Consider the following 16,003-nt stretch of genomic DNA (forward strand, 5'->3'; position numbering starts at 1 on the left):
AGGGTCCTGGAATCTAGCCCTGTGTCAGGCTCCCTGCTCAGCGAAGAGTCTGCTTCTCCCTCTCCCTCTGCCATCCCCCCCACCCCTGATTGTGTTCTCTCTCTCTCAAATGAATACAATCTTTTTAAAAAAATGAAGAAGACACAAGTAAATGGAAAGATATTCCATGGATTGGAAGAATTAACATTGTTAAAAGTCCATCTACCCAAAACTATCTATAGAGTTAGTGCAATTCCTATCAAATATCCAATGGTATTGTTCATAGAAACAGAAAACACAATTCTAAAATTTGTATGGTACCACAAAAGACTGAATAACCAAAGCCATCCTGAGGAAGAAAAACAAAGCTGGAGGCATCACATCTCATCCACTCTATTACAAAGCTATAGTAATCAAATAGTATGTTAGTGGCATATAGACCAATGGAATAGATTTGAGAGCCCAAAAATAAACCCATTCATAGTCATGTAACACTTGACAAGGGAGCCAAGAATATTCAATGGGGAAAAGATAGTATCTTCAATACATGATGCTGGGAAAAAACATATTCACAAGCAAAAGAATGAAATTAGACTCCTATCTTACTCCACTCACAAAAATAAACTCAAAATGGATAAGACTGAAAACTGTAAAATTCTTAGGAAAAACTCCTTAACACTGGACAAAATAAAAAGGTGGAACTACACCAAACTAAAAGGCTACTGTAGAGCAAAAGAAATGATCTGCAAAATGAAAAGGCAACCTATGGAATTAGAAAAAATATCTGCAAAACCCCTAACTGATAAGGAGTTCATTTCATACATATATCCCATATATTATGCATATGAAACTCATCAACTCAATAGCAAAAAATCTGATTTAAAAGTGAGCAGCAGAACTGAATTGACATTTTGTCAGAGAAGACAATACAATGACCGACAGGTACATGAAAAAATGTTCAACGTCACTGGGAAATGCAAATCAAAACTACAGTGAGATATTACCCCACATCTGTTATAAAGGCTATTACCGTAAAGAGAAGAAAAAAGTGTTGGTGAGGCTATGGAGAAAAGGGAACCATGTCCACTGTTGGTGAGTGCACACTATGAGGTTCCTCAAAAATTAAAAATAGAACTATGATATGATCCAGCAAACCTACATCTGAATATATATGTGAAGGAAATAAAATCACTGTCTCAAACAGAAATCTGTACCCCTATGCTCACTGTAGCATCATTTACAATAGCTAAGACATGGAAACAATCTCACTGTCCGTCAATGGATGAATGGGTGTCTATACATATATATTCACACACACAATGAATGGGTACATATATAGATAACACAATGAAATATTATTCAATCATAAAGAAAGGAAATCCTGCCTTTGGTGACATCAGTGGACCTTGAGAACATTATGCTAAATGAGATATGCAGACAGAGAAAGATAAATGTTCTCCCCTACATGTGGAATCAAAAAAAGCTGAATTCAGAACTAGAGAGTAGAATGGTGGTTGCCAGAGGCTGGGGTGGGGTGGGAGAAATAGGGAGATGTTGATCAGAGGGTACCTACTTCCAGCTACAAGATGAATAAGTTCCAGAAATCTAATGTATAGCATGGTGACTAAAATTAACATTACTGTACTGTATATTTGAAATTGTTGTAAGATCTTAAATGTTATTACCACACACACACACACACAATGGTAAATATGTGAGAGACTAGAGGTGTTAATTAACCTTATTGTGGTAATCATACTACAGTATATACATGTATTAAATCACCACATTGTATACCTTAAACTTACATGTTATATGTCAATAATATATAATATAAATGAAGTTTATATATTATAAAATCAGTGTGACAAAATCAAGAAGCCAGAGACAGATCCTTATATAGGAGAATAGATTTATGACTCAGAAAAGGAGGAGGTTTTCTTTTAAAATACCCAGAAAACAAGTAACATAAATGTTAACTAACAAAAATTCAAAACTTTTTATTGACCAAACACACTACAAATAAGGTTAAAAGAAAAGAGGCAGTCAGACTGAGAGAAAATATTTGCAGTGTGCATAACTATCAATGTTATCAGCATTAAGAATATAAATACAATCTCACAATCAGTAAGAAAAATAAATTAAATGATTTAAGGATAAAAATAAACAGTTCACAAAATAGAGAAACTGAATGCTAATAAACATAAGTTGCCAAATCTCATTAATGATCCAAAAAACAACATAAAAATGAGATACTACTTTTCTCAAAATATATTGGCCAAAATTTTAAAGCTTGACAAGAGGGGCGCCTGGGTGGCTCAGTCGTTAAGCGTCTGCCTTCGGCTTGGGTCATGATCCCAGGGTCCTGAGATCAAGTCCCACATCAGGCTCCTTGCTTGGCGGGAAGCCTGCTTCTCCCTCTCCCACTCCTCCTGCTTGTGTTCCTGCTCTCGCTATCTCTCTCTCTGTCAAATAAATAAATAAAATCTTTAAAAAAAAAAGCTTGACAAGATCAAATATTTATTAAAATATGTGGTAAAGGGGTATCTGGGTGGCACAGTTGGTTGAGCATCAGACTCTTGGTTTCCATTCAGGTCATGATCTCAGGATTGTGACATAGAGCCCCAAGTCAGGCTCTGTGGCCAGTGTGGAGTCTGTTTAAGACTCTCTCTCCCTCTGCACTCTCTCTCTCTCGAATAAATAAATGAATCTTGAATTCTACTTCTGGGTATAAACATGAGTAAAGTCTTACATTGGTACATAAAATGTCATGTACAAAGATGTTTATCGTGACATTTAAAAATCAGAAATAAATTAACATACATAAACTCGTAAGATAGAATAATATACAGCAGTTTAAAGTGAACTAACTCTACATGTCTGTGTATATAATTGAGAAAAGATCTCCATAGTGTTGAATGAAACAAGCCAGATGCAAAATATTTCCTGATACAAACTGATATTAAAAGATGACACATAATAATAAAAAATAAGTATTTCAGATAATTGAATAACAATTTATGTATCGATATTTTTAAAAAGATGATACTTATGCAAATTAAAGCAAAAAATATTGGAACCCACCATATTGCTTAAAGATCCACATATATATCAAAGTACTTTTAAAAATTACTGGATACACGCTGAATGCTTAATTGAGGGAAGAAAATGAACCTGGGATTGGTGATTCAAAGGGACTTTAGACACCTCTTTATTATTTTTTTTCTTAGAAGAAAAATTGGGAATATGACAAACATTACATTATAGGTAGTATGATTATTGATTTCTGAGATATTATTATTTTTTACAATATCTCAAAAAGAAAACAAATAAAACAATAATGTTGTGAAGCCCTAAGAATCCATAGCAACATTTGCTATGGTCACCAGTGTGTCCACCTGCAAAAGATCCAGCCTCTCTTACAATGCACCCTGTTCCTTCAAGCTCTGAGAATCTCTAAGGGAGTGATGACACATTCTCACCCACTAGTCTACCAGAACAAACATCTGGTTCCTCTTATTTTATTCACTGTCCATGAGGCTATTTGAAGGAACCCCACTTACTTCCATGAGTGATGCCCTTCTTTGTCAAGGCACTGCTTCTGAAAAAAACCACTGATCTTCACAATGACTTGGGGTGCTGGGTTCCATGAAAAATGAAACTTTCATACTTTGCACTGATACTTATAATCTGAGCCCCAAATTAGCACAGCTTGAGTTCAGTCTCATAATACTACTTCAGTGAAATTGCTGCTTAGTCAACTGTGAACAAGAATACACACACACACACATTCTTCCACACTCAAGGAACAGTTTTCACCATTAATGCAACCGAAATTCATAATACTTAGAAAACAATAATTTTCTTCTTTGTGGGTTTTCTCATTCTTACATGTAGTTTGATTACTCAGAGTCATAGTGTATCAGATACCTCTTTTTCAAATCTTACTTTGTCATCTGATCTCTTCTTTGCTTTTTCACACTTGGCTTTTTCTACTGATTCCCTAGAACAAAAGAACAAGCTGCCCCAAAAGTGTATTAATTATTTTACCTCTTGCTAGATTAAAAAAAAAGAAAAAACCTCCTTATAACTTTGAAATTATTTTTCCTAGCCTGATCGTTTTCAAAATCTTACAGCTAAAAATTTTCCAGGACTTAGGCACAAAATGTCCTATGATCACCCTTCTCCCAGCAATCTCTTTTGCTCACCCTCATGCTCTTGTAGTAGAGATCATTGCATGCCTTCAGATACCCCATACCTGTTTCACCTTTATATAAGGCACAAAATCTTCCTAATGGGTGTTTGAAGAGAACAGAGGGAAAGGAGGAGCACTCTGATGCTGGCTACACTAGGGAGAATTTTTTCCTTGATTCAGTAAACATTTGTTAAGTGCCTGCTCTTGCAGAGGCCATGCTAAGTGGGGTTCGATGAAGCTCTCACCGAAGGGAGTGACAGAGTAGGCAAATCAAGTAAGGAATCTTAGTGAGGACTGCAGAGATGGAGTTTGTGGGTGCAGACTGGAAAAGTAAAATGACAAAGGAGGACCAAGAAAGTAGCTCAACTAAAATAGTTTGGAATATAATACATTTCCTGACTTCACACAATCAGGGATCTAGAGGAAAAGGTAAAGTGAGCCCCATCACTAGCTCTGGATTCTTCTTTCCAGGACATTCCCAAGGCAAAGTGATCCCTGCTTAATCATCCTTTTCACTATTGTTCAGTGTGTGATGCTCATCCAGGAATGGCATCAGTGAAAATGTGTTTCTGTTTCATCAGACAATCACACTAATTTGTTTGTTTGTCTTTTTTATTAAAGCAAGACCTGAGAAATCTAAGAGTAAGTTCCATGTTTCTCTCAATTACATTGTTATCATGGGGTTTTTTATGGTATTAGTGGCCCTTTTGTGCTCTGTTTTAGTGTGAATATACCAAGACTTAAGATTTATATTTCTGACTCTGTAGTTTATTAATATTTTCAGCATTTCTCGCCTTTTAACTTCTTGTTTCTCTATTCCTAGCTCCAGTAGTTTGTTCCATTTTCAACTATCAGGGTCCACTTGGAGGTTATAATTGAAACTAATTGGTACTTAATGTGGTACTATAATAATAAATAATATTTATTCAGTAATTACAATGGCAGTTGTAATTACTCAGCACTTTATACATGCATATACATTATATCAGATGTTATTCCTATTACAAAGAGAATAAAAGAGTGAGACTAGGTAACTTGCCCATGATCCCACAATTATGAGCAGCAGAGATTGGGACTCAAATCCAGACTCTAAAGGTCCAGCAGTGCCTCCATCACAGTCAAATGGTGAGAAATATGGTCACCCAGCCCTAAGATATGTATGTTTATAGGGAAAAGAGAAAACTTTCTAAAATTAACATAATGAACAGTAATTAGCAAAACAAGAATCATAGTAATGATCATGATAAACCAATACAATCATTCCAAAGAAGTTATGGGAAGAGAGGAATAATAAGAAGAAAACAAAGTGTAAGTGACATAAAAATCTTACCAATGTTTGAATCAGCAGAGAGAAACCAGAAGGAAGAAATAGCATCTCCCAATGATTCCATTCTTAACCTTTCTTTCTAAAAAGGCATCCAAATTAAGAGGGACATTTGCAGAACAATCTGAAGATATTCATTCTCAAATCATATTGAACTGATTCTAAATACAGCTTTTGGTGGTCTCTCAAAGTCTTATTTCTGAAACTTCCAGCATAAAGTTTGAGAAGTAACTCTGCTGTTCATCCAGAAATCTTTCACTCACTCACTTATTTGATTTCTTTTTTGCAGCAAGACAAGAAGAACCAAGTAAGTTCTGTATCTATTCATCAATTCTGGGGTTGGTTCCCACACTAGTTATATCCTTTTCTGAACATGAAAGACCTTAACATTCAAATTTTTCAAGTTTGTGTCTCTTGTTTTTATATTAAATAACTTCCTCTAAAGTAACTGAGGAATTATTTTAGAAAGTAAAAAACCCACAAATGGCAAATCAAATACTGAGCTGGCTAAAGTTGACCTGGAATTAGAAATAATGCTTCTGAACATTTGTTGTAAATTGTCACCTAAGGGAAAATATGATAGTTGTAACTACTTTACTAGAGTTTATAAATGCTTTATAAGTTTAAAAAGTAGATGTCAGAAATAAAATTCACTTGGCAAAGTTAAATTAATTGAGATGTTACTTATTCAAAATTTGTTTATTTATTTATTGAGGGCCTACCCTGTGCCAAACACTGGGAATACAGCAGGGACCAAAAGTGAAGAAAATAACTGCCTTCCAGGAGTTTACATATGAATTTAAACATTCCTGACACCTTTCTTATTCAGAGAAATTGGGGAGAATGCAAAGAAAAAGTAGTTCATTTCTCTCACTTCTAAAAATGGAGCTCTTGCATCTGACATATATGTTTTAGTAGTAATTGAGAGTATATTTGTCTTCAGTCATTGAACAGTATCAATGACAGTCATGTTCTTTGTATCCACTTTAAGACACCTGCAATTCTAAGAAACTCCCTTTCTGTTTGAGATTTCTGTTATGCACTCTCTGTGAGGTTTTTTTTTTTTTCTAAATGTAGCTGTTTCCATTTCAAAAGAAAAATAGACATTATATTTCTCATACCCTCTCTTCAGAATCCTACTAGAATATCTATGATTTTATACAAAACATAGACCATAAAGATTGGTGGAAAAAATAAACATGACTGATTTTTTTTTCCTAGTAAGTTAAAATGTCCCACTTAAAACAAGACTTAAGGGGGGCACCTGGGTGGCTCAGTTGGTTAAGCGACTGCCTTCAGCTCAGGTCATGATCCTGGAGTCCCTGGATCGAGTCCCGCATGGGGCTCCCTGCTCCGCGGGGAGCCTGCTTCTCCCTCTGCCTCTGTCTGTCTCTCTCTCTCTCTCTCTGTCTCTCATGAATAAATAAATAAAATCTTTAAAAAAAATAAAAATAAATAAAAATAAAAAAACAAGACTTAAGGACATAATAGAGATCATATACTATTGCCTGAGGAGGGAAGCAGGAAAAATAAGATCTGTCCTCCTTTCTAACTGGGCTGGAGTCACTCATGCGCACTGATCTTTGCTTACAGCATACCAACCAACTTCTTCCCTCTTGGATTACTAAATAATATCTGGAAAATGAAACTGAGAAAGAGAAATAATTAAGAGTGAGATGAAAATATCTTCAGGGCGCCTGGGTGGCTCAGTTGGTTGAGCGACTGCCTTCGGCTCAGGTCATGATCCTGGAGTCCCTGGATCGAGTCCCGCATCGGGCTCCCTGCTCGGCAGGGAGTCTGCTTCTCCCTCTGACCCTCCCCCCTCTCATGTGCTCTCTCTCATTCTCTCTGTCTCAAATAAATAAATAAAATCTTTAAAAAAAAAAAAAAGAAAATATCTTCAGATTGCCCCCACTGACTTTTCAACAAAATACATTTTCAACTAAATATAAGGTAGAAATGACAGAGAACAAAGTGGGAAAACTCATGAAAGAGTAAGCAATGAGAGAAGAGAGTGGAATGAAAATGGAAGCAAAATTTATAGAAAATGAGGCTTTTCCAGCTCTGTGATATTTCAATTTCTGAAAGAAACTGATGATAAAAGGAAAATAACACTTCTTTGCCCCTTTTTCAAAATGACTATGTTACTACTGGAAAAGAGAAACTAAAGTAACTCATGTCAAAGTTCTGGAGTTTGCTTTCCCTTTTCATTCTAGAAATTCCTATCTGGAAACAGTATCAGTAAGATTATTATCAATGTCAATTTCATTATCAGTGTCAACCTATACTAATAATTTGTGTTTGGATTTTAGCACATGTAGCAGTACCTATCAGTAAGTTCCTTTTCTTTTCATAAATCTGGCACAAGTTGGGATCCCAAAATAAGGAGAAAATTTTTTCTAACTCTGACCAATTACATTCAATGCTTATCTTTATAAATATTTCCTCTCCATCTTGGCAACTTGCTGGGTAATTAGTTACTCAATAGAAAGAATAAACATTTGACTAAAAGACTAAGTATAAAAGAAATATTTTATTTTATTTTCTAAAAACAATTTCAAAAAGCTTTTAATAACAAATAAAATTTACCATACCGCTAAAAGAAAAGATATATGCAGTGGGATACCACAAATGTGGAGATACCAACAAAGGATAAAGGAAAAATCAGGAAGATATCTCAGGTGTAAGGAGAGGAAAGAATAACTGCAATTAGCATTCAAATTTGCTGTTGTTTAAAAGTTCTCTGCAGGATTTAAATCCTCCATACTAGATGAGAAAGAAAAGGAATGGCGTAAGCACATATGCTCTAGCCTACTCTGCCTTTCTACTAAATTGAAATATAAGGAAGCCAGTTAAATCAGATTGAAACTATTCTTGTACCACAAAAGAAATGCTAATCCCTCTTATTTCATTGTGGATGTTTTTACTGGGGGAGGTTTGGTTTCTTCCAAAGATCTCTTTGCTAATTACCTTGGAGAAAGAGAAGAAGGAAACAATATTTTTGATCCAGAAACTCTGTTAATATATTTTTATTTCATGTTATTCTGCCAGTTACTCCAGTACCTCTTGGTAAGTTATTATTCATCTATTTCTCTTTTCTTTATTCATCTATTTCTTAATTCCAGTGTCTTTTAGAAAATTTTCCCTGAAGTAAAGGGTTTCACATTCACGTTTTCAACCCCCTTTACCTCCCCATTATCTAGTACCTTTTTAAGTACAGATGAATTTAGAAACTATAATATGCTCAATGCCTAAGTAAATCGATAAATAAATGATAGAAAATTAAGGCCCTGAGGTAGTATTTTTCACATAATAAAAAGAAAAATTTAAATATGATAAGCAATGTCAGCAATGTTTCGGTAAAAATTATATATTTATACATCACCGATCCCATTCAAATTTATGTAACCCTTTTAGAAAGCAAACTTGCAGTATGTTGCAAAATACAATGAAATACAGTATCTTTTAAACTCATAATTCCATTTCAAGAGATATGCTCTAAGGAATAATTCTAAATATGTAATAAAACCATGTGCATGATATTAATTTGTAAAAAAATGTGAGGGCAATATATTGCAGTGGTTAATAAAGGAATCAGATGGACCTAGGTTCAGATCTCAACCAGAACACTTAACTAGATATCTGGCTTTGGGTAAAGTATTTAATTTCTCTAAAAATTTAATTTGTGTTATCTCTAGTGTCTTCTCTAAATCTGATATTTTCAATGTCCTTATTCCGTATTACTGGAACAACTGATTTATTTATGTATAAGTCAGTGGAAAGCTTAAACCTCTACTGTTAAAAAAAATGATAATTAGGGAAAACAAGTACTGGTGGCAGTTTAAATATTTTACCCACAAATCAAGCCACAAGGGAAATCTAAAGAGAAAGAGCAACAGGAGCAAAGAAATCAGGACTCAGCCAAAAGAGAAAGGACATGAAAATTGTGAAAGCTAAGTTCAAATGTGGCAACACCTGATTCCTTCCTCCTACTAGGGCTTCAAAGGGTCTACCTTAGCATACGTTAAGGTGAACGATTTCCAAGAGAAACACTTTTTCAAAAATTACCAATGAATGTGGACATTTTTCCCCAAATTTCCTGAGAATTGTATATATTTCCCTATCTTTATCTATTCCACCTGAAATCAAGACTTAAATGTTTCATGTCCTAGTTAGTAAAGGATGATGACTTCACCAACTTAATTACTCAGAAAGACCATAGTAGTTACTCTTCCAAAGTAATCTTTCCAGAGAGGATCTATTTGTCTGTTTTTTATTGTTGTTGTTGTTGTTGTTGTAGTATTAAAGTATAGTTGACACACAATGGTTTCTACAGGTATTTCTGGTACACAACAAAGTGACTGGACAACTCTGCACATTATGCTTTGCTCACAAGTGTAGCTACCATTTGTCACCATACAATACCATTGAATATATTCCCTATGCTGTATATTTTTGTTTTTGATACAGGATTCTGAAGTACCTCTAGTAGTTTAGTCCTTTCTTTGGCAGTCATAAAGAGCTTCGAAGTTGACATAAGCTAGTGCAATCACTTTAAGTGCTGTGAGAGAGCTGGGTATTTTTACCAGGTTATATAACATTTGTCCATTCTTACTGTAATTAAGAGCACTAGAATTAAGACAAATGAATTTGGTCAAGACCCTAGGTGGAGGTATGACTTTGACTTGGATGAGATTTTCTATATAAACTCACCAGTTGCCTTTCAGCAGCTCACCATATTCCCTCTACCTCATATACAAAGGGCAGCCATTTTCATCTAATGGCTGTATTTCAACTCTTCTAAATGACTGATGAGCAAAGAATGAATCTTTAATTTATTGTAATAACAGTCTTTATAGTCACTATTAGCTCAAAACTCATAAATAATGCTTATCAATAATGATTGTGAGAAATTACTATTTGATACTAACTGGAAACTAAAATCTAGACATTAATAACTCCTAACAACATAACAATAATAGTTTTGCATGCCATCCCCCACCACTCTGTTGCCTGCAGTTTATATAAAGTTGGGGGTATACTGATGCCTCCAGCATCCTTTGCCCTTTGCCCAAGGTTACTGGACAAAACAATGGAGGAGTTAATTTATCCTATTTCTTTGCAGCTTCCTTCTTAGAAGGGAGGATAGTTTCAGGAAATATTTTCCATTTCTGCTATAAAGAGTATGATCAGTAACAGAATTTTGGTGAGCTTAAATTTTGTGTTAGGTTGATTAAAGTTTGGTTTTGTTTTGTTTTTTCCCCCAAACCCATCAACACTGTTGCTTGGCAATTCTAGCATCCTTTTGACTCCCACAGGGATCAGGTTTCATGCTCTCATGGGCTGTAATGACTTCTGTTAATGCAAACTTAAGTGGCAAATTTTCCCATCTCTTTGCTCTCAGATTTTTCGCATGTCCTAAAATTACTGATTTTAAGTGAGAAATCTATTGATGCAAAGGATAAAGAGGGCAGGCATAATACGGACTTTTCATTAAAAAATAGAATTTCCTGAAGTTATAAAGAATTTAGCTCAGATTAAAAAAAAAACCTAAAACAATAATGTTATAGAGAATAAAGAATAGATCAAAGACATTATGAGGTAAGAGATTGAAATGGGAAGAAAAGTAAAATGAGTGATATCTAAATAATCATTGCGAGCTCCCAAAGAATTTTAAATTTTCATAAAAACTGATAAGAAAAGGAAGAGGGGCTAACCAAACTCCATTTTGCTTATTCTAAAGATAACTACCATGAAAGATTTAGGACTATTGGAGAGGATCAGGAGATTGAAGCTCTTGGGATTTCTCATTTGTTATTATAACTGATCTTCATTCTACCCTATTCTCCACCCTTGAAAGATGTGCAAGAACCATCATCTTACATGGGTTACATGTCTTATTTGTGCTACTTCTTAAGCCAGATTTATAATCCCAATTAAACCCCAGAGATTACCAGAAAGAAAAAGAAACACACACAGGAAAATTATCATGACAAAAGTTTTTAAGTTGATAGTTATAAATAAACTTCCTGTACTGCAAAAAGGAACATGATGAGAGCTGACATGGTGACAGAGTTTTAAAAGGCAGAAAGAATGTTGAAATACAGAGAAGAAAATGAAGAAGGAACTTAAGTTACTAAGCTTTAACTGGTAGCCAGTTTCCTGCAAGATTGTGACCCTTGGACATGGTTAAGAATGTTAAAAAAATTATTTAATTAGAAAAAGTAACTTTACTCATATAACCCATCAAACAGGCCTTCCAAAATGACCTGGATATTCAGGTTATTAAAGTGTAGTTAATATTGAATTAATAAGGCATAGCATATTCATAGATTTAATGTTTCCCAAATCCCTTTTCCAATGTTCCAAGTAGATTTTCAATAGGAACTAAGTACATAATTTTTAAAAATAATAATATATTTTATTTTATTTTTTAGTAATTGGTCCAGTAGCAGCTGGTAAGTTCTAATCGCTTTCTCAGTTTCCTCTGGTCCTCTGTAACATCTGAGTTCCTTTATTTGCACTGATACTTTTGACACCTGGCCACTCTGAATCCTGAGTTAGATTATTTTCCATCTCTTCCTTTCCACATTTTCTAGTAATCCTTTAATTTACAAATAGTTTTGGGGTGAGGGGTATATCAAACATCCACAGAATGGCAAGGACAAAGAAAAAAAGTTGTTCATTTAGTTACAATATTGAGTTACAGAAGAGAAACAAAGGGAAACAATGTTGATAAAATATGTTGGGGTCAGACCACAGGAAAAACCATGGAAATAACACACTAAGAAATTTATATTTCAATCCGAAGCTCTATGGTCACAAAGCAAAACTCCAAAAGATAAAAGGTGGAAAGCATATAATGAGAAGATATGAGTATAAATGAGAGTATTAGGAGGGACAGACTGCAAACGCAAACAAAGAAAACACCAACTTTAAAATAGAATTGAAGACAAATAAGAAAGGCTGATCTTTGTCCTCTCCTTCATAAAGTTTATTATATCTAAACCTGAACCAACACTGCTGGTCAGAGAAAAAGAGTTAGCAGCAGTACTTTGAAAGCCTTTTCTGACTTCTCCTCCTTGAAAGAATTGATTGAGACTTGCCTTTCATACCATTCAGGCAAACTACAAAAATGTGTGTTTCCATAAAAATAAACAAACAAAAAACTGTTGTTTTTAATGCACCAATTAGAAAACAAGGATTAACAAAACTCATAAATGAAACCAAAGAAGAACAAAAAAAATAGAAAGATGTTCCATGTTCATGAATACGAAGAATCAATATTGTCAAAACGTCAATTCTTCCCAAGTTAATCTATAGATTGAGTGCAATGCCTTCAAAATCCCAGCAAGATGTTTTTTTTTGGATATTGACAAACTGATTCTAAAATTTATATGAAGAAGCCAAAGACCCAGAATAGCCAATACAATATTGAAGGAGAACAAAGTTGGAGGACTAACACTACTCACCCTCATGACTTACCTATAAAGCTACAGTAATCCAGATAGTGTGGTATTGGTAAGCAAATAGACAAATCAGTGGAACAGAATAGACAGCTCAGAAACAGTCCCACATAAGTACAGTCGATTGATCTTTGACAAAGGATCAAAGGCAGCACAATGGAACAAAGATATTCTTTTCAACAAATAATGTTAGGACAACTGGACATCCACTTACAAAAAAATAAATCTTCTTCCATATCTTATACTCTTCACAAAAATTAACTCAAAATGGATCACAGACCTAAATATAAAACTCAAAACTATAACACTCCTAGAAGATAACATCAGAGAAAAGCTAAATGACTTTGGGTATGGTAATGACTTTTTAGTATATGTGCTGCCAAAGTGAGCATTGGTAATGACTTTTTAGATGTAATAGGACATGATTCATGAAAGAAATAATTGATAGCTGGACTTCACTAAAATTAAGAACTTCTGAAAACAAACAATCTGATTTTAAAATAGGCAGAGGATTTGACTAGATATTTTTCCAAAGAAGACATACAGATGACCAACAGACACATGAAAAGATGCTCAATGCTACTATTTATCAGGGGAACACAAATCAAAACCACAATGAGATATCACCTCACACTTGTCAGAATGGCTAAAATCAAAAACACAAGAAACAAGTGTTGAGGATGTGGGAAAAAAGGAACCCTGGTGCACTGTTGGTGGGAATGTAAATTGTTTTGCACAGTGGAAAACAGATGGAGGTTTCTCAAATTAAAAAAAGAAATACCATGTGATCCAATAATTTACCCAAAGAAAACAAAAACATTAATTTGAAAAGATATATGCACCCTTATGTTTATCACAGCATTATTCACAATAGTCAAGATATAGGAGCAACCTAAGTGACCATCAGTAGAGAAATAAATAAGAAAAATTCTATATTTTATATATATATAAAAAATTATATATAAATATATCCCCCTCATTATATTATATATATAATATATATGTATAATAAAGAAAGAAAATTATATATTATATATATCCCTCTCATTTTTATATCAGAATCGGATATCAGGGATCAGAAACACAGTTCTTCTCTATTCCCACTTCCATAATTCTTCCTTCTAAGGTCCCATTCAAGATTTCTTGCAGGATACAGTGCTATATAGTAGGACAGCATATCCATCAGTATGAAATAAGAACCTGGTACTTCTCCCTACCTTTATGACTCTCACTGTGATCCAAGTTACTTTCATCTCTCTGATTGCTCTGATTTCACCCTTGCCTTCTAGCCAATACCAATACAACAGCCACAGGGATCCTTTTAAGATTCAGGTCACCCTTCTGCTTATGATCCACTAATAATGCTCCATCTTTCTTGATTCAAAGTCAAAGTCATTACAGCACCTCTCAAAAGAAGGTCCTGGAAGATCTGTCCCCTACAACTCTCTAATAGCTTTCTTTCATCTTATTTTTTTTTAATTTTGTTCCAGCCACACTTGCCGTCTTTCTGTCCCTCAAATGGTCTAGAAACATTCCTACCCCAGACTGGTTTACTCATTGTCCTCTCTGCCTGAATTCTCCACTCAGACATCTGCATGGCTGATTCTCTCACCTCTTTCATGTTCTATCTAGTAGTTCTATCAATTGCTGAGAATGGAGTGTTGAATTTCCCAGGTATAACTATAAATTTTTATATCTCTCTTTTCAGTTCTATCAGTTTTTTCTCCCATGTATTTTGCAGTTCTTTTGTTTCATGCAACACTTGTTGTTTCTTGTATGTAGCTGTTTTGAAGAAATACAATGAGCTACGAGAAAACTCAGATAATTCAATAAATTTTGAAATAAAATTAATGAAGAGAATAAGTCTTTTACCTAAGAGATTGAAATTATTTAAAAAAATAAATTCTAGAACTGTAAAAGTCATAAATGAGATGAAAAATGCAATAGAGAACATAGGTAACAGGGCAGACCAGATGGAAGAAAGAATAAATGACTTGGAGAATAGGAATATAGAAATACTTCCAGTCACAAGAGGATAAAGGAGAAGAGAGGGAGAAGGATATGGAGAGTTTATTTAAAGAAATATTAGCTGAGAACTTCCCAAACCTTGAGAAGGAACGGAACATACAAGTCACAGGGAGAAGTCACTGTCATCTCCCAGGTAAGAAAGATAGTGACTTAGCCGAACTTGAGTAGCACAAGAGGTGAGAAGCCCCTCTTCAGAGGTCCTGCAGGGCTCTTCCTGCAAAAGTGTAGTGTTGTGACATGTCTTCTATGTCCCAGAAGACCAAGGTCTATGGGGGGGTGGTGAGAGTGAAGGAAATCTTCCATTGTAACAAGTAGTAATTTGGGTCCTGTGATTGATGGAGTGGGGGCAGGTTTTAACAGAAATAGCTGTGGGCTCTAGTTTTTAGGACACGTGTAATTCAGCAGAGGACAAACACATAAGCAGAAATAATAAACTTAGGAACATGCATGGGGAAGTTCCTGGTGTGGCCCAATGAGCAGAGGGGTCCCACCTAGGCCACAGGTGTGCTCTTTAGTCAGTTTTCTGTCCCATCAACAGAGCCAGGTTAGAGCTGTGGATGTCAGAGTGTGGTCCCTGGAACATCAGCATCAGCATCCCTGCCAACTCCTTAGAAATGTGCATTCTTGGGAAGCCTGTGTGGCTCAGTCAAGTTAAGTAATCCAGAGGAGTGGGAAAAAAAAGCTAGAGGTATCACACTTGCTGATTTTAAACTATACTATAAAGCTATAATAATAAAAACAGTATGGTACTGATATGAAAATAGACCCATGAACCAATAGAACAGAAAACGAGGCCAGAATTAAACACCCACATATACAGTCAACTACTATTCAAGGAGGGAGCCAAAAACACTCAATGGAGAAAGAATAATCTTTTTAACAAATGGTGCTAGGAAAAGAAGATACAAATGTGCAGAACAATAATAATAGCAGGGGATTTTAACACCCACCTTTCAGCAAATCAATAAGGAAACAATAACTTTGAATGACACACTGGAACTAATATATTTA

The sequence above is a fragment of the Neomonachus schauinslandi genome, chromosome 8 (genome assembly GCF_002201575.2).
Source record: "Neomonachus schauinslandi chromosome 8, ASM220157v2, whole genome shotgun sequence".
NCBI lineage: Eukaryota > Metazoa > Chordata > Mammalia > Carnivora > Phocidae > Neomonachus > Neomonachus schauinslandi.